We start from the raw sequence: 26,918 nt of genomic DNA on the forward strand, positions 1-26,918 counted from the left end.
CATCTTAGCCGCGCCAGCCAGACTGGATTTCTGCCCTGAGCTCTAGACCTCTTTCTCCAGGGCTTCTCATTTCTCAACTCAGGTCACTCAGACTCAACCTGTTTCAAATGTGATTTTGCCCACTGAAACTCTCTGACCTCTTATTTCCAAGACCGTTTTCCTTAGAATCCTTTTTCTTCTCTCCTGCTTCCTGAATGTCACAGAACAAATATAAGAGCCTCTTTCTTGGGTAGGGAAACATTTCCTGCAAGATGCTTTGTGGCTAACGGCTGCTGTGTGTGACCAAGGGCTCTGGAACCCATCTTCCCACAGCCCCCTGCATTCCAGAGCCTCTGCAAAGGGGGAGGAGGGGTGGCAGGTTTGCATAGGCAAGAAGCTCGCAAGAGATAGCTTATAAATGCCAAAAAATGACTGCGCTGGTGTTTGTACGGAGGGGAAGGATGTTAGGGAGGAAACAGAATCTTAGCATCCATGGCAATTGCAAAAAGGATGCCCGTTAGAAAGACATCCACCACTGGCATTTTGGCCCCCATTCAGCGCGTAGTGTTTTATGTTCAGAGAGGTTGGAAAACATATGAGAGGGAATTATTCGTGTTTTTCCATCTGTACACATGTGCTTTCGCTGGTGTTAAATTCTTGTTGCAAGAGTCTCTCATCCGGTAATGTACACACAGAAAGATATTCCCACCACTTATAAAAATTATGATGATTAAAACCAGCTGAGTCAATTCATAGGGCATTGAAGCAGGACAAGTGAAATGTAAACCCACTTTCTCTGGAGCTGTAAATGCTTTTAACACATGAGCTGCTTCATGTGAAATTTATTCCACTACCAGTATTGTGTTTTCATATCACTGTTCTTAAGGTTGATATTTGAGGATGAAAAAAATGCATGCTTTGAGAGGAAGCGTTTTCCCCTAAATTTTGAAATGTAGTCATCAGTGGCTAACAGACACAGAGCTTCCCTTCTAAGAAAGAAGCTGTCCCCTTGTTCCTATCACTTATATGCTTCTTGAAAAGGGATTGTTTAATCTGGCTTCAAAAGTGAGACAGAAGTCACTCAATTAGGAGACCCTCCAAACTCTAGGTCTCAAATGTACTTTCTTAGGTGATGAATGTTCCCAGATTATGGTTTATTACCTCCTTTTGCTTTGCTGATGAGTCATGAGTTATTTTGATGAGGGTTCATTGAAAATACTACCCTGAAAGACTACTCAGCTCTGGCCATGGAGACAGGCGCCTCCTGTAAGGTTTTAAAAATTCATTTATCCATTCAGCAGATGTTTACTGAGCACGAATATTGTGACAAGCACAAGTCTAGACTTTTGGGATACATCAGTGTACAGGAAGGACAGAGGTGTCCATCCTGTTTATCAGCGCTTACTACTCAAGCATGTCTCTCTACGAGGTGCTGTGGGAAGTTCTTGCTGGAACACCAAAGACAGAGAAGGTATGGTCCTGCCGTGAGAGAAACATCAATCCAGCTGGAGTTATCAGATTCAGGGGTTAGTTCATCGGTCCTCTATGTTCAGATGGAGAGAACTGAAGTTGAAGGATGCAGGCAAGGGCCTTCCACAGAGGCTCCCTCCCCCAAAGACTCATTGTTTCTTCCATCGTGTCCTGATTGTCCTTGCGTAACCCCCAGCCTTCGGCTTCTGCCATTCGTTATTTGGTTTCTACCATCACCCTGTCTCCAGCTCTGATTTGACTCTTTTTACCAGGTTTTGGGGCACTGTTTCGCCTCCCACTGGAATGTAACCTCGGACAGTACTTATTTTCTGCTTTATTAATCTCAGGTCTGCATTGACAATCAGAGTGAAACACTACCATTGATGTTGCATTTATTTATATCAATTGTTAGTAATTCATTTTAAAAAGCATTTGTTGAAGACTCGTCATATTCAGGCATTTTACTGAGGCCCTGGGCACAGTGACACTCTCATAGTTTGCAGAATAGAGTGGGATTGTCAGAAAAATGAGCCAGTAATTAAGTACAGTGCCTTGGGAATACAGAAAAGGAGCACCTACCCTGACTGGGCAGAGTCTTGTGGCATAAGCAGAAATTAGGCATAGAAGCAGGAGCCGGGTCAAGGGGAAGATATAAATACCTATGTGATAAGGCCATATGTCACTATCAGACAGATAAAAAGAACAGTGAATACTGTGGCGTTCTCCTGAGACCACATACAGCCTGATGGCCTGCTTCACTCTTCTCTGCAGAGGGTTGTACCTCCTTCTCCTCTCTGGTCCCCCCATCAGTGACCTGGGGCACGCAGGACGGAGGAAGAAAAGAGGCAGGTGAGAAAGAGAACGGACAGGTGGAAACAGAGGGTTGAAGGAGTTTGCACCCAGTCAGATGTAGACAAAGGAGTGAAAGCAAGCTGCGCTCCTCTCTCACCCTTTCTCTCCACAGCTTTTAGCCTTGTGCTTTAGCCAAGGCCTTCTCAAATGGCACAGTTGGTAAAGAATCCACCTGCCAATGCAGGAGATGCGAGAGATGCAGGTTTGATCCCTGGGTTGGGAAGATCCCCTGGAGAGGGGCATAGAAACCCACTCCAATATTCTTGCCTGGAGAATCTCCATGGACAGAGGAGCCTGGCGGGCTAGTCTGTGGGGTCGCAAAGAGTCAGACACAACTGAGTGACTGAGCACGCACACACTGTTTTGGGGCTTCCCTCGTGGCTCAGACGGTCAAGAATCTGCCTGCCAATGCAGGAGACCTGGGTTCGATCCCTGGGTCAGGAAGATCCCCTGGAGAAGGTCAGGAAGATCCCCTGGAGAAGGAAATGGCAATCCACTCTAGTATTCTTGCCTGGAGAATTCCATGGACAGAGGAGCCTGGTAGGCTACAGTCCATGGAGTCACAAAGAGTTGAACACAACTGAATGACTAACACTTTTAGCCAAGAAACCATCTGTCTTTCACCACCTGGTAATCCATGCATCCACCCTGGAACCTCTCATTGTGATGAAAGGTAGCTTTTGCTCACCTTCCTGTCAAAATGCAGAGTTACAGGCATCCTAGAGGTTTAGGAACTAGCCTTAGTTTTCTAAAAAGCTTCATCTGAAAGCAAACTATCTGTGATAAGACTAAATAAACTCACCGAGAGGCCAATTTTCTGCTTTCCACTGGAACAATGATAATGATTCCACTGGCACTTGGGAGAAGATGGAAAGCATTGATTAGGCATTCTCTGTGTCTCTGATTAATTTTTAAATGGGAAAACACTATAACTTAATTAATGGGTAGAATCTTTTGTCACATAATCTGGGCCGAGAAGGGAGAATTGACCAAAGATTAGGATTTCCTTGTTTGTTAACTGCTTAGAACACACCAGCCAAAGGGTCATTGGCTGCACGGGTTTGGCAGAAGAGTAGAGAGTTGCACCCACCTGCCTGCTGTGCCCTGACCCTGGAGAAAGGGACTGTGTGATGCAGAAGTGCATCTACATTGTCTCAAGTTGGGTCCTCCTGAAGCGCGCATCTGGAAGGCACTTCACTGTGGATGATGCTTAGTATTAATATAATGTACAGCAGGAGAGTTCAAGACCCCATGGAGAGAGGAGCCTGGCAGGCTACAGTCTGTGGGATTGCAAAGAGTGGGACACGACTGAGCAGCTAAGCAGCAGCAACAGAAGTCCTACTATGTGTTAGGTTGCTGTTGTTCAGTCGCTCAGTTGTGTTCGACTCTTTGCGACCCCGTGGACTGCAGTACTCCAGGCTTCCTTGTCCTTCACTATCTCCCGGAGTTTGCTCAAACTCATGTCCGATGAATCAGTGATGCCATCCAACCATTTCATCCTCTGTCATCCCCTTCTCCTCTTGCCTTCAATCTTTTCCCAGCAGAGTCTTTTCCAGTCAGAATAATAAAGATTCATCTCCCATTCCTTTTTCTTTCTCCCCTGATGGCTACAATTCTGACAGGAATTCTGACAGGTGACTGTGGTTCCCAAACCAATAAAGAATTCTCCAGCACTGACTGGATGTCCTGTCATCCAACTCAGTTCTGATGATGGTGTCGTGGTGTCATCACCTGGAGATGGTATCAGGTCCCACGGGTTAACAGCTCTGCCGATAAGACTGCCCCTCCCAGCTTCAGACCCAAGTTAGCTACTCATTGGAAGTTCCAAGCACCCTCTCCTTGGATTGGATTGATTTGCTGGAGTAGCTCACAGAGAAACATTTTGCTTAGTAGATTATCAATTTAATAGGAAAGAATACATCTCAGGAATAGCCAGATGGAAGAGATGCCTAGGGCAGAGTATGTGGACAGGGCAGGGCTCCCCCTATGGCTCCGCAGGGAAAGAATCCGCCTGCAATGCAGGAGACCCTGGAGATACAGGGTTGATCCCTGGGTTGGAAAAATCCCCTGGAGGAAAATGGCAAGCCACTCCAGCGTTCTTGCCTGGAGAATCCCATGGACAGAGGAGCTTGGCGGGCTATAGTCCACAGGGTCACAAAGAGTTGGACGTGACTGAATGACTAGGGACACTATGGCAACAGGACACAAAGCCCTCATCTCCTTTCTAGGCATGCCACAATTTCTATGTATTCATCAGTCTGGAAGTTCCCCAAACCCTGTCCTTTTGGGGTTTTATGGGGGCTTCATTACCAAGATACAATTGACTAGGTCATTGGTATAGGTGATGGGATTCAGTCTCCAATCCCTCTCCTCTCCCAGGGTATTTGGGAGTGGGACTGAAAGTTCCAACTCTCTAACCTCACGGGCAACCATCCCCCATCCTTAGATGTGGTCCAAAAGTTGCCTCATTAGCATAATTAAAGACACTTTTGTTACTCTCATCACTTAGGAAGCTCCAAGAGTTCTAGGAGCTCAGCGCCATAAACTGGAATAGAGACCAAATATATATCTCTTATTATAAATCACAATACCACAATGGTCTAACAGAAATAAAGGCAAGAATGGGAGTTGGACTTCCAGAAAAACAGGCACGGATTCACTGTTGCTAGTGCATTCAGATTTGCTTCCAAGGATGCGAGCAGATGACTTCCTACAGACAGCCTCAGCGAGGTCCTTCAGAAAGGAGTAGCTCAAGTACCTGCCTCCTGATGGCCATCCCTAGAGCCTGAGGGTGGGAGAGTGAGGCCTCTGGAGAAGGGCTGGATGGAGCAGCAGGGCAGGGGGAAAAGAGCTCTCTGTTCCAGGGGCGCTCCTTCATTCCTGGTTCAGCTGTGCACTGGCGCAGACCACCCAGTGGAGCAGGCACTCTCTCTTCACCATTAAAAATCCGGGATGTTGCTATCAATTGACATTTGGAAATTGCCTTGGGGGTTAATACCGAGGCAACTGTTCTCTCTTAGGAGAGTCAGGAATTCTTTCAGGCCTTCAGCCGATTCTCAGCTGAGGGGTCAGCGAATAAGAGGACTGAAGCATTCTTAAAGAAACTTTAACCCAACTAGTTTTCATAGAAAGAGGAGGCCCCGGAAAGGCAGAGTGACCTGCCAAAATGTCACATCAGTAATTTATGGCAGATTAATAATCATAAATTAACTCAACGTGAAACTGATGATAAAGCTCAACCCTGAACAGCAAAACCTACGTGCCCTAAATACCATCGTTCTGTTGCCACTTCTTGGAAAATAACCCAAGAGGGATTACTAGGAAATTTTTCATCCACCCCCACACAGCCTTGCTTTGTGACACGGATGTCCTCGTCGTAGGTCTCCACAGAGTCCGTTTTATGTACTTCATTTCCCTCCCTGATTGCCTTCCACAGAAGGATCCTGTGAGATTACGTTGATCTTCAGGACCCCTCTAGACCCTTTCCTCACGTGAGATAATGTGTATTCCTGGGACTCGCAGCAGGTGAGAGAGTCTGTGGTGCCAGCCAAGGCTAGTGGTTCTCAAAGTGTGGCCCAAGGAGCATCCGTCCAAACAGTGCTTCTTACAAATGCAGATTCTCAGATGGACTCCAAAGTAAGTCAGAAAGGGGACAGATATATGAATTTAAATTGGTTCCTTGCGTGTGTGCTAAGTCATTTCAGTCATGTCGTACATTTTTCGATGCTATGGACTGTAGCCCACCAGGCTTCTCTGTCCATGGGACTCTCCACGTGAGATACTGGATGGGTGCCATGCCCTCCTCCAAGGGATCATCCCAACCCAGAGATCGAACCCACATCTCCTGCAGCTGCTGCATTGCAGCCAGATTCTTTACTGCTGAGCTACCAGGGAAGCCCCAATAGGTTCCTTAGGAGATTTTAAAGCATGCTAAAGCTTGAAAATCACTGCCCTAGGCGGTGGGTTACATCTGGCCTGACCATTCTTATACCTGTGAATAAGGTGGTATGATCTTACAGTAAGGTAGATAAGTAGATAAATCTTATCATACTTAAATAATATCCATCCACTCATTAAGTCAACTTTTATGAAGGGCTTTCTATCACTAGCAGCCTCATAGAATTAATAAAAATGGAGTACCTACCATATTCTATATAATTGCTTTCATATATTAACTCCTTTAATCCTTACAACCCTATGGATTACTACTATTATGTTCATTTAACAGAGGAACAGACCAAAGCACAGAGATTTTTTAAATTGTCCAAAGTTACAGAGCTTGTAAATGGTAGAAGCAGAATTTAAACCCAGGTAGTTGTTTAAGAACTTATGACCTTAACCACTACACTGAAGAGCCTCCTCAAGTATAAAGATGAGTGAGTCTCCATCATCAATGCAGGCCTTCCACCCCTTATCCAAGGAGCTCAGAGTCTAATCAGGAATCCAGACTTAATTACATTATGGTTTATTAACTGCCATCATCCCTGGAGGTGAAAATGGCAACCCACTCCAGTATTCTTGCCTGGAGAATTCCATGGACAGAGGAGCCTGGTGGGCTCCAGTCTATGGGGTCGCAAAGAGTCGGACACGACTGGGTGACTAATACACACACAACTACCATCAAAGTGGTATGAACAGAATGCTATGCAGGTAAAGAGGAAATCATTAACTGCCCTAAGTGTCAAGAAAGTCTTCAAGAAGAATTTATACCTCCCCAAGAACAGGAATCCTGTCTGTTTGGCTTCCCTTAGCACAATTTTTTTTTTTTTTTGCAATTACTAGATGCTAAAAATAATTACGTTGAATGAATGAATAAATCAATGAATGAGGTGATTCATTTCCGAGGGCACTGAAGGATAAGGAGGAAATTTTGTGACAAATAAGAGGAAGAAGCATGCCCACAACCTGGAGAAGTAAATGGTTAAACATGGCTCTTGTTTTGGGAATAGAGATTCCATGTGAGTAGAGGAAAGCATGCCAGGGAGGGCTGGTGAAGTGAGGAGGGAGGAAGAGGAGGCTGGTAGTGGAAAGTCTTCAATGCCACGCCAAAGAATTCAGATTAGTCCTCTGGGCAGCCATCTTTAGGCCAAGGAGTGAGGTGATCAGATTCCTTTAACAGGGAGGCACCTCTGGGGGCCATGTTGAAGGCACAAAGTGAATTGGAGTGAAGTGTAGTAGCAGGAACACCAGCCAGGAGGGGTGAAGTAGTGAAGGTCAGAGACTAGAAAAGTCTGAGATAATGCCTGAGGGCAGGGGTGAGACAGGGAGGGACTAACCGGGGATGTGTGCTTGAGGCAGAGGAGGCAGGATTCAAAGACCAAGTGAATACAGAATATCCAGATAAGACTTGTGATTTTTAACTTTAGTGGGGCTGCCACTAACTGAAATGAGGAAAATAAAAATATAAAATAAAGATTAAAATAAAAAGGAAAGTTTGAGGTGGAAAGAGTTAAAGAGTTGCCTTTTAAACAGGTGAGGTTTGCATCTTCTGTCAGCTTTTCCAATCTTTCCAGTGAAACTAAGCTCCCAGAGGGCATTCATCGAGATGGTGGAGGAGCGCATTTGCCAATGAGATGTGATGTTTGGCGCCATCAGCCTCAGGATGGGAGTTGAAGCCGTGGGAGCAAAGGACAACCTTAGGAAGAATGTATTGAGGGGAAAGAGAGGAGGACTAAGAAAGCGTTCATAAAACTCTGCTTTTAAGAGGTGGGCAGTCAGTGCAGCAAACAAAGCAGAGAAAGATAACTTCAAATTATGTTGGTCTAGTGGAAGAGTCACTAAGTATTTATTCAGAAGAATTTTAGAAAAAGAAAATTCTTAAAAATTCTGTGTGTGTGTGTGTGTGTGTGTTTGCTTTCTGGCCTATTTAGGTATGAGTTTGTGTGTGATCAGTTGTGTCCAACTCTCTGCAACCCCATGGACTGTAGCCCATCAGGTTCCACTGTCCATGGGATTCTCCAGGCAAGAATATTGGAGTTGGTTGCTATTCCCTTCTCCAAGGGATCTTCCCGACCCAGGGACACAACCCATGTCTCTTGAGTCTCCCACATTCGCAAGCAGATTCTTCACCACTAGTGCCACCTGGGAAGTCCCCAGAACTCTGTAGACAAGCTGAAACCTAGAACACAGTGCTTTTGTACTGGATGCTTTGGACACCAGCTCTCCTTCAGCTGTGGAAATCTAGATATGACATTTCCCCCAGTGAATGCCGAAGAGCCCAAGAGTGCAGAATCCTCCACCACAGGTTTAGCTGTTGGCGTTCGACCTTAAGGCTTCCATGGTGGCAGGTTAGGAAAGTTTGCAAAGATCAGCAGTTACAGCTCTCTGCTCAGAGCAGACCTTCTTTCTTCCAGTTTCTGAGTCCCTGCGCCTCCCCCAGGGCAGCGCAGAAAACAAGGAGAAAAACCTATTAGGTAAGATAACCACCTTCTTTTAAATTTAACTCCATCAACATTGTAACACTTACCCTTTACCTCAATTCAATTGGCTATTTGTAGTAGAACTGACTCACCAAGTTCAGTTGGGGGTTTTTAGGCTGGTGTGTTTTTGCCACGTTAGTGCAAGTTTCTCTGGGACTGCCCATAACCTGGCAGTCCTTCACAATTTGAGAGCTCTGTGTGTGTGTGTGTGTGTAAGAGAGAGAAGTGAATGCTGGTGTTTAAGGAGAATTGTAGGGAAATAACATTTCACGTAGGATTTTTCCTTGTGTTCATTAAGATGGCCGATGTCCTCATGGTCTGTGCTATGTGAGATACCTAAATAAATATCCTGCCTAAGGCAGAGCAATTCACAAAATCATAAATACTGATGCCAAATTAATATGTGGGGGGAAATGTTCAACCTCAACTGATGTCAAAGGAATATAAATAAAATCAACAATACCGTGCTATTTTTCTTTCAAGTTAGTAAAAGTGTTTTTAAAATGACAATATCCTGAGTTGCTCAAGGAAATGAGAAAATGAGATGCTGGTACTCTGTTGTGAGAATCTAATTATGTACAACCTCAATTTAAAAAAAAAGAAAGAAAGAAAGAAAAGTTACATTGTACTACAACCACGGCCCTCCAAGTGTGTTCCCCAACCAGCCACATCAATATCTCCTAGAAACTTGTTAGAAATTAAAATTATGGATCTCTACCATAGAGGTATCTCATTAGAAGCTGGAAGTGGGACTCAAACTCTGTCTTAACAAGCCATCCAGGTCATTCTCATGTTCAGTAAAGTTTGATAACCACTTGGAAAAAAAAAAGGTTCTTGATAAGTTGTAATGTGAAAACAAGGAGAAACAGGCTACAAAACAATATATAATGATGTGAGGCCAATTTCCTTGAAAAAATATCTATGTGTATGCATGTCTAGCTAAAATATTAATAGAGTTTTTTTTTTTAAGTAACAGTATTTATCTACAGATGGTAAATATATAAATCTATTTGGTTTTTTTCTCGATGACTTTCTTTTTCAAATTTTCTATAATAATTATGTACAATTTTCTAGTAAAAATTGTTATTTTACAAAGTTCTTACCCTTGAAAGTTGTGAGCACCAGACATTTAAGGAAATAAATTGCCCAAGTTCAGTGAAGAGAGAAACAGAAAGGATGGGTTAATTTCTCCCCTACTCAGTTCTGTGGGAAGTGTTACTGTTTTTAAAGTAGAACTTGGCATTTTTTTGTACTCACTTTAGTTATGAAAGTACCACACTAGCTGTCTTAAGCATCATACATCAAAGGGTATGTGGTGAATGGTGAACATCGGATTTCAGACTCAACTTCTTTTGAGACCATGACGGGGTGATTTTCTTTCTTTCTTTCTTTTTCCTGTGTTGTGGGATGGTGGTTTTTTCCTGTGTTGTGTCCAGGAATTGTTGCAAATTAGCATGTGCTGATCTTCTGCTTTGGACAGGGTCACTCTGGGGCTCCGTCACAATCTGCATCACTCTAAAAAAATCAGGAGCAGCGTCTCCATTCTTAGGAATTTCATGTAAAGAGCTCAATAGTAAGCGCTTTGTTGACCCAACCACTGAATACATCAGGTGGCCTAGGCCTTTTGTTACAGGACAACGTGACAGAGAAAAGACAGACCAGTTTCCTTGTAACTGGTTCTATGCCTGAGGCAAGTCTCTCCTATTCTCTGGGTCTTGCTTTCTTCAGCTTTAAAATGAAGGAGTTGACAAGATGATCTCTGAAGTCCCTCCCAGCTCTGAATTTCGGGGCTTTTATGACTAGATTCACGGAGATAGAGTGACCCATAACCAGAAGGCAGTATAAAGCTCTTTGATCTGTTTCATACAGTTTGGCTTTGCGAAAGCCTGGTGGTATTTGTTTCAGAAGCTGAGACTTCCTTTCATGGGCGTCTTCCTGCTCTGGTGCTGAAAATCTATTTTGAGATATTTACTTGGGCAATATTATCAATGAGAAATGGTGTTTGGAATTCAGAACCCTTTCCATTACAGTACCGAGGAGCTGGAACACTTATAGATGGAAACAGCCCTTTCTATAAATGTAGAGGGAGAAGGTGGACCATATAGCACAGGTCCCTGGAATCTGAACTATTGATTAGAGAGGACACAGCACTTGTTTTTTTTTAATTGGAGAATAATTGCTTTACAATTTTGTGTTTGTTTCTGCCGTACATCAGCGTGAATCAGCCGTATGTCCCCCCTCTCCCACCCAGCAGTTTTTCAGATCAGTTAAGAGACTTGGATTCTAATCGTCGCTGTCACCTTGTCTAAGTATGTTCTCTCTCTTTTTTTCTCAGCAGCAGTTTCCTCATTTGAAATATTTCTAATTGATCTGTAGTATTCTTCCATTTCTGAAAAAAAAAGGTGAGCTTTTGATTGAAAAAAAAAAAAAGATATGGGGATAAAGACAATTGTCGTATCTGAGGAAGTCCCTCAGGAAGTAACTATTCCAGAAAAACAAAATTGTAGAGTTGGAAGAAAGAACCCTGTCGATCCCTTTGAGGATCTGAATCATTTCTACGGGATCCAACTTTTCCTTGACAGGCAACAGGAGATGAACACGTGTGCTGTCTGGGGCTGGCACTTGGCAGCTTTGGCTTGGGGTGCCGGAAGTGTGTGCTTAAACTGCTGAGACAGCCCCAGGTTTGGGGGAGCGCTCTCTGCTCCTCCTTCTAACTGCAGAGCGTTTGCAGCATGTGCTCCACTGTCAAGGAAGCACGGGAAGCTTGCTTGGCATAGGAGTAATGTGAGTAATGAAGCTTTGGCTCTAGCCAGCATTCTAAAGCTGGGGTTTTGCAAAAGTTGCAAATCCCCAGAGGAAATGCTAGAGCACAGAAGGCTTGCATATCATGGATTACACTAATCCAGGCAGGAAGTGATAATGACATAGTTATACAAGCAGTGTTTTTCATGGCTAATTGGGAAGGATGGTCATTTAATTAAACTGCACCAGACCCTGGAGTTTTTTTGTGTCCAAGACAGCCTAAGAGCCCTTCCTAGACACCCTTCCTCAGGTCGCTTAAGCTCAGTTTTAAAGGGTAGGGTCTATCGTTTTTATTAATTTCTAATATGTAATACCTAGTATCATCCCTGGAACATAGAAGGTGCTAGACCTGGAGGAAAAGGCTTCTGAGTATGTTATTAGCCATATGAAATGCTTTGTTTTAAGCCGAATAGAGATGCCAACACTTGATTCAATCAGCCTCTCATGGATGCAAAAACAGTTCTGGCCTAATTCTGCATGGATATGCTGATCATATACACAAAAATAAAGTAAAATAAAATAAAAATTTAGATTGATAAAGTAAAGAGAATGCCCCCAATGACATTATACATATATATATGAAAAGTTAATAAAGTTAAATTATATATACATACATGTATATTGTTAGGATTAACACGTATATTGTCAGGATTAAAGGGCTTCTTTAATTTAAAAACAGGCTTTTAAAAGCTTAAAATGAATATGATGGCTCCATAGTGTATTAGAAGGGAGTAATGCATTGAGTGTCAGAAAAACTGGATTTCAGTCCCCTGATGCTGACACCAACCTGTAGTAAGATGCAACTTTCCTCATTTGCAAAATGAAAGGTGTGTATTGCAATGGTTATATTTCCCAAACTAAAACTTACCTCAGTTTTCATCATGTGGGAGACGAGGTGAGCTGGGTGATATAATTTGGGAGCTAAACTATGGGAAGTTTCTGGACACAACGATGCCATTCAAAGAGTGGAATAAAATATGACACTGTGCTTGTTGACTAAAATTCAGGACATATGGATGCCGAACGTGAAACAATACAGTCTTAAAGAAGTTACAGTGCAGATCTTCTAATTATGTTTGTGTGGCCTTGAATCTTTCCTTCAGCAGAGTAGAAAATTCCAGTAACTTGATGCTACTTGGAGGGTCAGCTTCCCATCATCCCTTCTCAGCCTGACATGACCCTTTGTGGGTCCTCTAACTTGCCCCCGTCCCATCTGATCGATTCCAAGACTCCTTCGTCTGTCTTACAGAATCCAAAAATGAGCCCTTTAAGAGACTGTAAGAAATCCAGGCTGTTCTGCTCAGGGAATCATACTAGGAAGGAATGAGATTTATGAGATGAGGTAATAGAAATACAAATAGAAATACATTCTAAAGGAACTTTTTCCTCAAATGCCTATTTCCTTGGTGATTGATTTGTGCCGGAGAGGCCAAGGAGATTGAATTCCCTTGCTTTCCCCACCACATTCGTACTGTTTCAGCTTCTAAATGTTCCCCATCACAGGACACAGGCGTCTTCTCAGAGACTAGTCCTCAGGGATGCTCTCCACTCTCAGCTCTGCAGTTTCTAGAGGCTTCTTGCAGTGACATTTCTACTTTCCATTGACACTTGAGAAATTTTATTAAAATGGAAGAAGATTTATCCTCCCAGCCGAAATTGGGGTCACTGATACAGAAAGGTGCAGTGACTCGCAGGTTATCCCGCAGCCGTTTGTCAAGCCTTGTAGAGTAATTTATAAGGCAAGTGGGTACCAAGAGTCACCCCTAGAGGGTGCAGAGCAAACTACACTGCCCCCCAAATCTGTGTTTGTGATAAATAACAGAGGCTGTATAAGTGAGTCCCTACTGTAGCAGGCACAGAGCTACACAGATTCTATGCATCATTCTATTTAATCCTTAAGAAGAATTTGTAAATTAGGGATCATTAGACTTCATCTTAGCAGTGGGCAAATTGAAGCTTAAGTCAATCAACTTACCAAAGGCCATGGGGTTTATAAGTATTACAGTCGGGTTCAAAACCAGGGATTTCCTATTAAAAAATAGAATAAAATAAGTCCATCTGAATCGACCTAGAGATCATCATGCTAAGTGAAGTAAGACAGACAGAGAAAAGACAAATATCATATGACATCACTTATACATGGAATCTAAAAAAGATGGTACAAACTAAGTTATTTACAAAGCAGACTCAGACATAGAAAACAAATGTATGGTTACCAAAAGGGAAAGGTGGAGGAAGGAGGGATAAATTAAGAGTTTTGGATTAACATATACACACTACTATATATAAAATAACCAACAGTGACCTACCGTGTAACACAGGGAACTCTACTCACTATTCTGTAATAACCTATATAAGAAAAGAATCTGAAAATGAATGGGTACATGTATATGTGTTGGAGAAGGAAATGGCAACCCATCCCAGTATTCTTCCCTGGGAGATCCCATGGACAGAGGAACCTGGCAGGCTACAGTCCATGGGGTTGCAAAAAGAGTCGGACACAACCTGGTGACTATATACACATATGTATAACTGAACCATTTTGCTGTACACCTGAAACTAACACAACATTGCAAATTAATGTGCTCCAATATAAAATAAAAATTAAAAGTACAGGGCTTTCTGACCCCTTACTGTCAACCAAGCTCAAATGACAGGAATACTTGTAAAGGGAAAGAATAGGTAGATGGCCACCTGAAGGGTCCATGATGTAAGTAGCTCTGTGCATTCTGTAATCATAAGCATCTCAGGGATTTTTGTAGGCTCTGAAGACTGGGCTCATTTCTGCCTGGTTTGCCCCTGATTTAACAACAAATGCTTATTTATCCCTTTCTATAGTGAAAAAGCCTTGCAGTAGGAAAGAGAGTAACAAAGTTTATTTGAACATATACTGTTTTCTAATTCAAGACCGTAAACACTACAGTGCAAGGCATTTCGACTAACTATAATAAATTCAGAATGTGATATTATTTTACATAAAGTGGAATGGGTATACTCAGTAGAGGCAATGGATCTGTGGCTCTTTCAAATGTGGTCCCTGGACCAGCAGTGTCAGGCCATCATCACCTGGGAATATATTAGCCATGCAAGTTCTCAGGCACCACCCGAGGGATGGGGACCAGCAATCTCTTTTGTTCACTGAAGTTTGAGAAACACTGGATTAGGAATTTGGCTGGTAATTGAATTTGGCTTGCTAGGAGATGGGGTAAGGGACTGACAGCAAATTATTCTGGATAGGTAATTCAGGGCTGCTGATTTAAAGGCATTGAAGTTCTTGCTACAGGGACTTCAGCAAGTGGATGAAGTGTGGATGACAAACCTTTTAATGAAGTTTACATTTAGAAAAATCACTGCTTCGCAGTAAGATTCAAGGGACTGTAACACTCTGAACCAGAACTGATCACAAATTTCTCCACTTTTTCCTGCCTTTTCTGTTCTTCCCACTCAAATTTCTATGACAACAGTTCCGATACAATTTGTATTTATGAAAATCATATTAATTTCATTAGGGCCTCAGGGATTCTTACAAATCAATATTTTTCACATCTGTGGATCATAAGGAAGAGCAGCCGCCCTTTGCCCACTAGTCAACAGGAAACAGAAGGAGAGCTGTGCTCTTGTGTTAATTAGGAAGGCTCAAAGGCGCAACTTTGGGAATTTTCACATTTTTCCTCTACCGTTGACTTTTTCCTCCAAAGAAGGCTTTATTCTGCTAATACAGCAAATCTTATTTCCTTTCCCAAAAGGTAAGGCCGAGAAAAAGGCTTACCCACATCCTCTTACCAAATTCCATCTACCTGGGCATTTGAATGATACATGTTCTAAATGAGAATTTTAGCAAGAGCTGGAGGATCATGGAGGAGCGATGCCCTTGGCTCACTCCCTGCAGGGTCGTCTCACTCCTGACCATTCTAGCTTGAACCTCGTGACAGCTCCTCTGTGAAATTAAAAAATAGGCTTCATACATAAATTAGGACTTGCCAATTACAGCCTTCACCCCACAAAAAAAATCTGCTTTGATTTCAAGACTACCCTTGTTGCCCTATCGTCAGACTTTGCAGAGGTTTGAGGAGTGGAGATTCCTGCCAGCTCTGGACACTCTCCCAAGCAGCTCATCGTGTGCTGACCTTTGAGAGTATTCTCGATCACTCCGGACGTCCCCCATGTCAAACAGGAAAACCTAGACAGATGGTCAACCTGGGCAGCATCTTGCTTTCAGAGCCTGTCTCCATGTGTGGGCCTGGTCACCCCAGGACCAACAAAACAAAGCCAGAGGACAACTGGGTGGTCCACCATGTTAGGGAAACCAACACATGTCAACAAACTATGAGAATTAAGACTCTTTCTTTTGTAAATAAACTATAAGTGTTCACCAAACCTTGGAGTCTATGGAACTCTATAGCACCTCTTATCCGTATAATTCATTTCAGCAGTAATCGTACCCTCTCAGAAAAACATGTTTTGTGTTTAGCCTTGCCTTCCCTACAGGACTTGAAATACCTTGAGAACAGGAAATGTGATTTATACTTTGTTTGAATACTAAAACCACAGCCCTGGAAACACAATAGGTAATTCTCCTTGAACTGAATTAAAACAGAATGGAATATAAGAATCAAGGACCTCCTCTTGAAGTCTGAAATAGGTACTTTAGGGGTTAAAAATGAGAGGAAAGAAGAAACAAAATGCGATCTTAAATGATCAGGCAGTAAGGTTACAGAAGTTATTACCCACAGAGGTAATATAAAGAGCAAATACATAGACTCTAAGATTTTGCTTTATTTGGATTCTTTGAAATGTTTGTGAACCACATATGTAAGCTTTATATCTACTTACCTATATTAATATTAAGTAGGTATGTTAATGAAAGATCATAAGTATAGTTAAGTAAAATTATTTGCTTACTTAGAAAGTAAGTTGTGTCCTGCAACCCCATGGACTGTAGCCTGCCAGGCTCCTGCATCCTTGGGATTTTCCAGGCAAGAATACTGGAGTGGGTTGCCATTTCCTTGGCTACTTGCAAGAGTCCAATTTTATATAGCAAGAGATAACTTAAAAGATATGATTTTCATGCCTCCTGCATGTCATTCTTGTTAGTTGAACAACCAGTGGTGGTTAAAGAGCTAACGTTTAGTTCAACAGAAGGCTGATGAGAATCTGCCCAAGTCTCCAGGTTCATGATTAAAATTACTTTCCTGCTGTAGTACCTGCCATTGATCCACAGACTACTAGTGGTTAGACATGCGTGTGTACTCAGTCGCTCAGTTGTGTCCAACTCTTTGCAGCCCTACAGACTGTAGTTTGCCTGGCTCCTCCGTCCATGGGATTTTCCCAGCAAGAATACTGGAGTGGGTTGCCATTTCCTACTCTAGACACAGATGGATAAACAATATTTTCTGTATTTTCTGTGATTTCATGGACAAAGCTTCATGATGTTTGTGTCAAGATGTTTTAGGGAAAGTCCTTCACTTTTGACATTGAAATATCAAGTGGGACAGCCCCTCTCTCAACCAGGAGCCACTCCCTGTCAGAAATGAAGCTTGTGTAGTGTAGGTCCGATCTGCTCCAACATACATCTTTGCTTCTGAAGTTTAGAAACTTCACTGAATTCTCCAAATGCCAGCTTTGAGAGACATACAAAACACAGAATGTTTATCAGTCTCTTCTTATAGTGTCCGGCTTTCTGGCACTTTCTTCCTCTGCTGCATCGTGACGGTGCTGCCAGGGAAGCCATTGGAATGGCTGTCTCCAACGACTGCTGTTGATAATACAGTGCCGAGTCTGCTCTGCCCGCCCGACTGAGACGTGGCTGGGGACTTCTCAACCAGTGTAATTACAGAGTCCACCCACCAGTGCAAGAGAGACACGGGGCCAAGAGAACACTGAGTTTAGGATTCCGTTGTGTTTTGTTTTTATTGCCTCATAATACTGAAGTTCCAACTTGGAGATGAAACATTATATAAAGGGACCCCGGTTTGCTTTCAGTGGTAATTTGTTTTTCAGCCCCAACAAAGTAGGTAGAGTTGTTGTTGTAGTTGTTATTTAATCCCAGTGCTTCCGGATGAACAGGGATCGTTGTTTACCTCCTCTGGTCAACCTTTTTAGATGATCTTCAGAAACTGGTTAATATGTCCTCAGGTCACCCTGTGATGAAGTTAAGTATCCTTGTTTTTCAAGTTGGAAAAAATGAAGCACAAAAAGCTGCTTAGGCAACTGGCTTAGCCTGTCAGGGATGGGAGCCTGAGCTGTCACTGGGGAGCTCTGGGCGTTCGTGGAGGGCGGGCGCTTTCGCCTTCTCACCCGAGGGCCGTTGTGCGCACGCGCGGTCTGGGAGCAACAACATGGCGGTGAGAGCAAGCCTCCCACTCAAGGAGACGCTGGCTCCGAAACGTCCCCCAGAGATGCCTCTTCGCCGGCTGACAGTTACAGCAAGTGACCTTCAGCTTCACTCTGGACAGTCCAAGTGACTAATTTAACGAACCTTTGTTGTGTGGTGGGTGGAGGGGGGAGGAGGCTGTCTGGGCTCGGGGCCAGTGTGAGCCATCTTCAGTCCACGCAGGGGGTTGAGGGAGAGATGAGAGCAGAAGGACTCTGAAGAAAAGGGGTTCCTCTACCTGGTCAGGGCAGAGATCTGACCATGTGGACAGATGGAGGCCCTGGGTTACGGAGGCGAAGCGTGTCAGCAAACCAGGAGCACTTCCTGTCTGCAGGCAGGCGGAGGGCCAGTTCTTCGATGAGCTGGAAATAGGAAGCGGTGGGGGGTGGTCAGCAGAACCCTTGTGCTCTGTGGGGTTTACCAAGCAAAGTGAAAGAGCTCGTTATGTCAGTGATCCAGGGAGCTTGTTTATGTGCTGTGTTTTCTTTTATGTTTCCTCTTGTAATACTTCATAGTACTCAATCCAAAGAGGCCACACCGCCCTTATGTCTCAGACATACATCACCCAGGAGCCATTGTTCGGGCTGCAGTTATTTTGCCCGGGCCGTGTGGGCTGGATATGTTTAGATCATGAGTTAGCTCACTCATCTCTGCTTTCTCGAAAGCAGGAGGGGGCAGGGCAGGGAAGGTTCCTTCTGTCACCCTTTCTCTAAAGTGACGATGCCTCCCAGGCATTCTTACAGCACAAAGCCGTGTTCTAAGTGACACGGAGGTAATGACTGAACACGGCACCAGGCCATTCTGGTGAGCCCAAGATTTTCCTCCTAGGTTTTCTCAGTGAATTGTTACAGCCCTGTCCAATGGGTGGTATGGTTTGGAGGCAAATGAGACTCAGAGAAATGCACGGGGTCTCCTAATAGACAGTCTGACCCTTCCCTAAAGGGCCTTTTGAAGAACCATAACCAGCAAGAAGGCAGATAGAACTCAGATCACTCTGAGCCCTGCCAGCATACCCAGGACCACTGCCTTCGCAGGAATCCAATCTGACCACCCTCTAATCACCCTTTCTTCCTCTTCTTCTTTGACTATTTATTTAATTATTTTATGTATTTTTATTTTTGGCTCTGCCGGCTTGCAGTGCAGGGGCTTAGTTGCCCCATGGCATGTGAGATCTTGGTTCCTTGACCAAGGATCGAACCCACGCCCCCTGCATGGGAAGGTGGATTCTTAACCACTGGACCAACAGGGAAGTCCCCTGATGAGCCTTTCTGACTCGACTGGGCTACTAATCCCTGCTGGAATTTCTGAGGGAGCCCAAGCTACAGCATCCTTCTGTCCCACCTGAGTCCCGAACAAATTGAGAAGCATTACCATTCTTCTAATTTGACTTTTATTTTATATTGGAGTAGAGGTGGCTTAGGCAGTAAAGAATCTGCTAGCAATGCAGAAGACCAGGGTTTGTTCCCTGGAGAAGGGAATGGCTATCCACTCCAGTATTCCTTTGCCTGGAGAATTCCATGGGCAGAGGAGCCTGATGGGCTACAGTACGTGGGGTCACAAAAGTGTCAAACACGACTGAGCAAATAACACTTTCACCTTCATAGTTGATGTACAATATTGTGTGTGTTTCAGGTGTACAGCGAAGTGGATTCAGTTATACATATACATATACCCATTTTTTTCAGATTCTTTTCCCGTATAGGTTACTACAGAATATTAAGTTGTGATACAGTAGAAAATGTCACCATTATTAATGTTTTTTAAAAAAGGGACTATGGTGGGAGACTTAATCCACCGACTAGACTCCAAGTTTAGACAGATGTCTCTCCTACAGCTTGGGCACCAGGAAAGCCTGATGGGTGAGATTTACCTTCTGGAGAAGCAGAGAAGCACTCTCTGCATGGCTGTACCCGAGAGAAAGCAGAGCATCAGGGTCCACACGCCCCTGGCAGAGTAAATTGAGGGCCTGGAGGTGCTTCACGGACACCTGGCAGAAAGTGAAGTCACTTCACCTGACGCCTCATCCAGGATGTCTTACCCGGAGCGTGTAGACTAAGCTAAAGTGTCTTCTCTGGTCCCCACAGCCCTCCCTGCATATGGCTGTCAAGACAGCCTGTAATTTAGGATTACAGGATTACACATGTAATCCTGAATTGTGACTGCTGTTCACGTGCCTCTCTGCCCCCAGGATGGAGCATTCTAATGTGTGCCTTTCATTAGGATGAAGTCCCTTTAGAATGGGTCCCTTCATCTTTCTGTCTGCAGTGCCCAGCACCCAGCAGGTACTGGTAAGAGTTGGTTGAATGGCACTGAACTGGGATTCTGAATCTCTTTTACAACCCATACTGAAAAGACTTTGTTGTTGGGTGGTCTCAGAAACTTCTGAGATGTTTTTCTAAGTGTTCATTTACAAAGTCAGGATAAGCGCTGATAAGAGGAAGCTCTAGAAGTTCTAAAGGAAAGCAAAAGCTATAATGTGTAGATAAAAGCTGCAGAGGCTGTTGGCAGCCGATTCTGTTTATCAACGTGAACCTGTACAGAGGATGTTTGTATGAGCAGCCCAGTTGAGAGTTAGTGTATGCACTGGTGATTAATTGCAAACGTGTTGCTGGTGAAGAATCAATCCAAGATTTATCCTGTTACGTTGCCTGTAGTGAAGTACAGTTGACCTTTGAATAACATGGGTTTGAATTGCACAAGTCAACTTATACACATTTTTATTTTCAGTAAATAGACACTACGGTGTTACATGACCCAAGGTTGGTTGTATGCACATATGCAGGGATATAAAACTGTTAATCGCTCAGTCTTGTCCAACTCTTTGTGACCCCATGGCCTATATCCTGCCAAGCTCCTGCATCCATGGGATTTTCCAAGCAAGAATACTGGAGTGGATTGCCATTTCCGTCTCCAGGGGATTTTCCTGACCCAGGGATCGAACCTGGGTATCCCACATTGCAGACAGACTCTTTACTATCTGAGCCACCAGGGAAGCCAGGGATTTGAAGGAACCGAGTATGTGAAGGGCTGACTATAAGTTAAACTCAAATTTTCGACTAAACGTAGGGTTAGCACCCCTAACCTCCATGTTGTTCAAACTCAAAATTTGATGTTTGGAGCAACAGCAGCACCTAGGAGCTTGTTAGAAATGCAGATTCTTCCTCATCCCCCTCTCTGCTCCTAATAATCAGGATTTTTGTGAACAACGTCTAGGAATTTGTGTTTTAACAAGCCCTGTAGGTGATTCTCAGGCTGCTAAAGTTCAAGAAGCATTGTTGCAATGTGCTTCCTCTAGTGTGGGAAGAACAGATTTGCAGTGTCAAAGAAATGATAGTAAGAGTTCACATCATTTGCAAGGCGATATTCTAAAGTGTATTATCTCCATTATTCCTTGCATCAATCCAGTGAAATGGTCACTATGTTTCACTTGATTTTATATATGAGAAAACTGAGACACAAAGCCAGGGCTAGGGTAAGACTAGGGAGGCAATCTCCTCCTAGGGAGAGAAATTTAAGAGGGTGCCCCGAACTCATCAATCAAGGTTAATAACATTTTAATATAATATTTTTAAAAATCAAAAATAGTGCTAATAAATTAGTAATGATCAAGATATCAAATATCCAACAAGCAGAATGGTTGCAATTACTTGTCAGGATGGTAACAGTTAGTAAGAAGCAGAGTCAAGACGAACCCAGGCTGGTTGACTCCAGACACTGCTTTCTCAGTGGAGATGCCATGGACCACCTGTCAACTCCCACTGCCGTGTTCTGATGGGGAAGGGAAGGGTCCAAGCCTAGGAGCAAGTAGCATTAGGGTCACAGGGATGCCTCATCGATACAAACTCATTGGGAACTCAAGCAAAACAAAATGCAAGCAAACAAACCCAGCCACCTAAAAACGGAAGCAGAAAATTCAGATGGGCCCTCAGTTTCACAGCTTGGCCATCTCTGAACTTCACTATGAAAAAGGAAGATGATTTCCAAAGCTCCCTCCCAGTTTTTCTTCTGGCTGGCTCCTGCTGGGAGAACCAGTGGGGAGAGCTACTCTGCATTCTGGCTGTGGGAATGTGATAATTAGAATCACTTAATATAACTGCCCTCCTTGGTCCACCCACCTTTGGAGAGAGAGAGATTGAGCATTTCCCTTGCTTCCAATCTGTGAGATTCTGGCAGACAGGCAAGCTGCTTGTCTTGAGGGCTTGTCTTTGAGAGTTGGTCACCTGGAATGCCCCAACATGTTTGGGCTGCATTGTTCAACTCCATTGGTATTCTCCCAGGAAAACTTCTCTCTTTCTTTGTCCAAATCAGCATTCTGTGAGCATGGTATTTCCTAACCTGGAAAACATTGTACGTTTCTGCTACACCCGCCATGATTCTTCCTTGCTTTATGTAAATTGACTCAAAGGAATATTTGTGATAAATGTGTTCATGTGTCAGGAGACTGAAACATAGTTAGTTACAAATTGTACATGATACATTAAAGAAGATCAAAGCTAGCTTCCACTTTCCCTCTTTTTAGTGGGGACAGAGGAGATGTTCTATAAACCTAGAATTCTTGCCAGACATGTACCCTATGATATTTAAAGTAATGGGAAGCACAAAATTTGAAATGTAGACTTTTGGACAGAATGTCTAATAGCTGGTCAGTTTCTCTGTCCACCTTCTGTTTTAATAGCTACCAACTGTATTGGAGGATAAGTTGTTTCTCAGATGGGTAATTTCAAGTCAATGGAGGTCATTTCCCAAATGTTACGAAGTGAGTGCTGAATGGGTTTCTTTGCTATTGATTAGAATACGTGTTTACTCTTTTTCACCCTTTGAGTACAAACATTTTCTTTCAACAATTTATCCTAGAAATATGTATGCCAAGTCGCTTCAGTCATGTCTGACTCTTTGCAACCTCATGGACTGTAGCCCACCAGGCTCCTCTGGCCATGGGATTCTCCAGGCAAGAATACTGGAGTGAGTTGCCATGCCCTCCTCCAGGGGATCTTCCTGACCCAGGGATTGAACCCACTTCTCTTCTCCTGCGTTAGCAGGGAGGTTCTTTACAACTAGCACCACCTGGGAAGCCCAGAAATATGTATAGAGCACCTATTAGCTAAAATCATGAAGGACAGTTATATGGGGAAGCTGTGGTCTCTACTTTTCAGGTATTTATAGATGACTAACAGGAAATGTCACTGATAACTCTACTGCAAGACAGGACAGACTAAAAAGAAATAGCCTATGTACTTTGGACATTCAGAGATGAGAGAGACACACACCTGGGAAGGATCTAAGAGGAGACAGCTCAGCCCAGTGGATCAAAGCATTTGATAAGTGAAAGAGGGCTCCAAGTGAAGAGATCAGGAGCAAAGGCAAGGGGGTGAAGAGAGATGGCTGGAGCATGTTCCAGAACAGGAATGTGTCCTGGGGAGCTGGAAAGAAGCAGAAATTATATCGGGGTGGGGGGTGAACTACATTCATTAGGTACGAGGGAGCCAGTGAAGATTTTGTTTTTCAGCAGTGATGGAATATCAGTAAAGCTGTGCTTCTGAGCAGCGCTTTTCAGACTTCACCGCATGTTCACATCACCAAGGGATTTGTTAAGATGCAGATTCGGGTTCAGGCAGGGACTTGAGAGTGTGCATTTCTAAGAAACTCCCAGGTCATGTCCTTGCTACTGGACTACAAAGCATGCTCTTAGTAAGAAGGCTTTAAAAATATGCGGTAATGGGAGATCAGAAACATTGGAGCAGAAGAAGGCTGGAGACTGTGAAACGGGGCTTGGAACCCTGGCCTGACAAGAGATAAAGCAGGTCTGAACTAGAGTGGAGGACCATCTGGTGGAAGTGAAATGTGTGAGGCTTGACAGCTACTTTACAAACAGTGAGGGGGAAGCGTTGGAGCTGTCACGGGTGACCCTAAGACCCCCAGACTGCTGGCGCGGGTGCTGTGGGCATGCCCCTCCCCTCAGATTTGTGTTCCGGTCACCCAGAACCACTCACAGCTCTCCAGAGTTGCCTGCCTATCTGTCTGGACTTGTGTCATGCTGCTGATTCTGCAAGAAATAATAGGAAAGGTATCTCTCGAGGCCCTCATCAGAATAACTCCTACAGAACCCATGCGACTCAAGTCAGGTGTTCGCTCTTCCTGGATGCCTTTCCTGGTACCTTCACCTACCCCCTTTCCCCAGGCCAGACTCGGTCTCTCGCCCATGTGGTCTCAGGACATCCGTGAGGTCTCAGATCGAAGCATGGTGTAGTCAGATGACATACCTGTCATTGACCCCATGCTTCTGGAGTGTAGGTTTTATCTTTTTCAGTTTTGCAACCTCAGTGTCCTAATGAGGTAGAGACTCTTCAATGTTTGATGAATGAACGGATGAGTCATGAGGAAGAGCAGAGTTTTACTCGCCTGGGGGTCGTGGCTTTTGTTTTTGTCATGTCTGGCGAGAAAGGAAGTTGTTCACGTGTTGAATCAGATCTAGTTTGGTACATGGTAATTTTGAGGTGCAGAGGATCCAGGTGAAGATGTCCAACAAGTAGTTAGACATTTTGGTGTGCAACGTAGAAAGACATTGAGATCTGAGTACAATGGCTTAGGAGTCATATGCATGGAGGTGACAGTTAAGAGTACAGAAGGGGATCAAATTAAGATAGCGACAAGGAGAGACAAAGGGAGAGAGACAGCCAGCGAAGGAAAAAAAAGAGAGAATGAGACGAAGAGCAGACAGGGACAGATGGAGGTAAATGGAAGACAGCAAGCAACTTTACGCCTTACTTTTGAAGCCCTTTCTTCTGTGGCATCCAATGTGAGGGACACGATTGGGTCACAGGTCACCACGTAAGGTCGATGTTAGTCCTAGAGGGCTTCAAAAGCCAGCAAGAGAGAGATCCTGCAGGGAATTACGCTTAGATATGAGGTCAAGATCCAAAACCCAACTTCACATTCGGGTAATACAGGCCTGTTTCATGCCTCTCTACCTTCCTGCATGTGTGCGTGCTAAGTCGATTCAGTCATGTCCGACTCTTTGTGACCCTATGGACTGTAGCCCGCCAGGCTCCTCTGTCCATGGGATTCTCCAGGCAAGAATACTGGAGTGGGTTGCCAGTCCTCTAGGGGATCTTTCCAACCCAGGAGTCAAACCTGCATCTCTCATATCTCCTGCATTGGCAGGTTGGTTCTTTACCATCAGCGCCACCTGGGAATCCCCTCTACCTCCTACCTATGTAGAATCTCATTCATTAAAATGTAGGTGAACTTGAAGTTTGGTCCCAACTCCTCTGCCCTTCACTTTCCAAACTGCTTGATGAGATAATCTGATCAACACACACACATACACACACACACACACTACTAAGTTCTGCTTTTTATCAGGTAGGCTTGAGTACATTTCAGAATAAGACTTTTCAGGCTAGAAGGCCATTTTCTCCAAAAAAGAACCCCCCAGATTTTATCCAGAGCAGTACAATCCACAGAAGAAATACAAAACGCGGGCTGGTGAGCGCCCCTCAAATCATCGTTTGTGTCGGCACCTCCAAGGCCTTCAGAAAGAATGATCGCATCAGGCTTTTTTATTCTCGTTGCCCAAAGCAGCATTTTAACAGACTTCTATTGTGTTTTCTCCATTCAGTTCACTTAGAGGGTGACATTTTGCCCTCAAATTCATATGCATAGTTGCTCTTAGAGACTTCCAGAGCTACATTCCTGACAAAATCAGACCCTCTGTTTTATCTGAAACAACCCCCCAAAGAAAATCATCAGATCTGAATGAACAGAACAATTCTTTATGTCCACGGGAGACAGGCAGACAAAACCCAATAAAACTGAAGAAAGAAAGAGACATGGCCATGATTTGTTTTTCATAATTACTTATTCAAAGTAGAAAGGAACAGGGGAAGACGGTTTCTTTTAACATGTCTCGACGTGACGGATGAGGTGTGCTCATCAAGTGTATGCAGGAGAAATGAATGCAGGGCAGTCTTGTTAAAGGCGATGTTTCATGTTGGGCGGAGATATATTTCTATCTGCAATGCTGGAGATAAACAGCCGGCGTTTTATTCCTCATTTTCATTGTGCTTAAAGCTCCTCGCTGTTCTGTCAGAGTGGCAGGTGCTGTGACTAGCATGCATCAGACCTTTCTTTTCTATGTCCCATCACAAAAACAGTGCCTCCCCCTTCAAAACATGAAATAGAAATACCCTAAATGCATGTTTGCCTCCTAACAATACCCCCAAACGTGTCTCTAATAGATTTGGAAATCATACTGGAGGGCAAAAAGCCTCCATCGTCTCTGAGTTTATTTTCTCTTCCTAGTAACTCAGTCGCTCAGTTTTCTTTGATACAAACCTCATCCCAGCCAGAAATCATGGGAGAGAAAGAAAAAAGGAAAGTTTTAGCTAAATTGGCTTTGTTTCTTCAATTATGCACAGAAGGTAAACAAACTTTTTCAACCTAAGACACGCAACCTTTACTCATGGAAGAGTTGAATCCAGAAAATTCTCACTTGAACTGTAGAAGCAATAAGTTGGATATGTGATTTAGAAGGAAAGAAATTAATGATAGAGCTCTTCACATTTCTGACTAAGAAAGGGTGTCAGTGCATCTTTGAACCATTTTCTAAGGCTTTTATGAATTCTAGGATAAAAAAATTTTTTAAAGCAAGTACAGGGAGTGTCAAAATAAGTTTTGCCATAAACATTTATGCCTCTATGGTACAGTCATGTGAGGACCTAACTTGTATCCTAAGCCATGTAAGTGTGTATATGTTTAGTTGCTCAGTTGTGTCCAACTCTTTGCGACTGCATGGACTGTAGCCCACTGGGCTCCTCTGTCCATGGAATTTGCCAGGCAAGAATATTGGAGTGGGTTGCCATTTCCTACTCCAGGGGATCTTCCTCACCCAGAGATTGAACCCAAGTCTCTTGCCTCTCCTGCATTGTCAGTCAGGTTCTTTACCACTAGCGCCACCTGGGAAGCCCACTAATAGCAATATTATATCCAATTCTTCCAAGTAATTTTAACTACAAGTCAGTAGT

The 26,918-nt window shown here is 43.7% G+C and overlaps 1 protein-coding gene and 1 long non-coding RNA gene across 2 annotated transcripts in view; one reads left to right on the top strand and one right to left on the bottom strand.

Moving 5' to 3' along the window:
• Positions 1-26,918, top strand: part of MAML2 (mastermind like transcriptional coactivator 2) — a 404,047-nt gene that overhangs the window by 175,167 nt on the left and 201,962 nt on the right. The window lies entirely within an intron of this gene.
• LOC145527422 (uncharacterized) lies at positions 10,854-18,556 on the bottom strand. The gene is made up of 4 exons (XR_014069739.1): positions 16,425-18,556; positions 13,498-13,550; positions 12,391-12,835; positions 10,854-11,109 (listed from the first exon to the last, which is right to left on the bottom strand). It is a non-coding gene; the product is annotated as an uncharacterized LOC145527422 (long non-coding RNA).

This window comes from Giraffa tippelskirchi, chromosome 11 (assembly GCF_054371585.1).
Source record: "Giraffa tippelskirchi isolate mGirTip1 chromosome 11, T2T-mGirTip1v1.2.pri, whole genome shotgun sequence".
Taxonomy (NCBI): domain Eukaryota; kingdom Metazoa; phylum Chordata; class Mammalia; order Artiodactyla; family Giraffidae; genus Giraffa; species Giraffa tippelskirchi.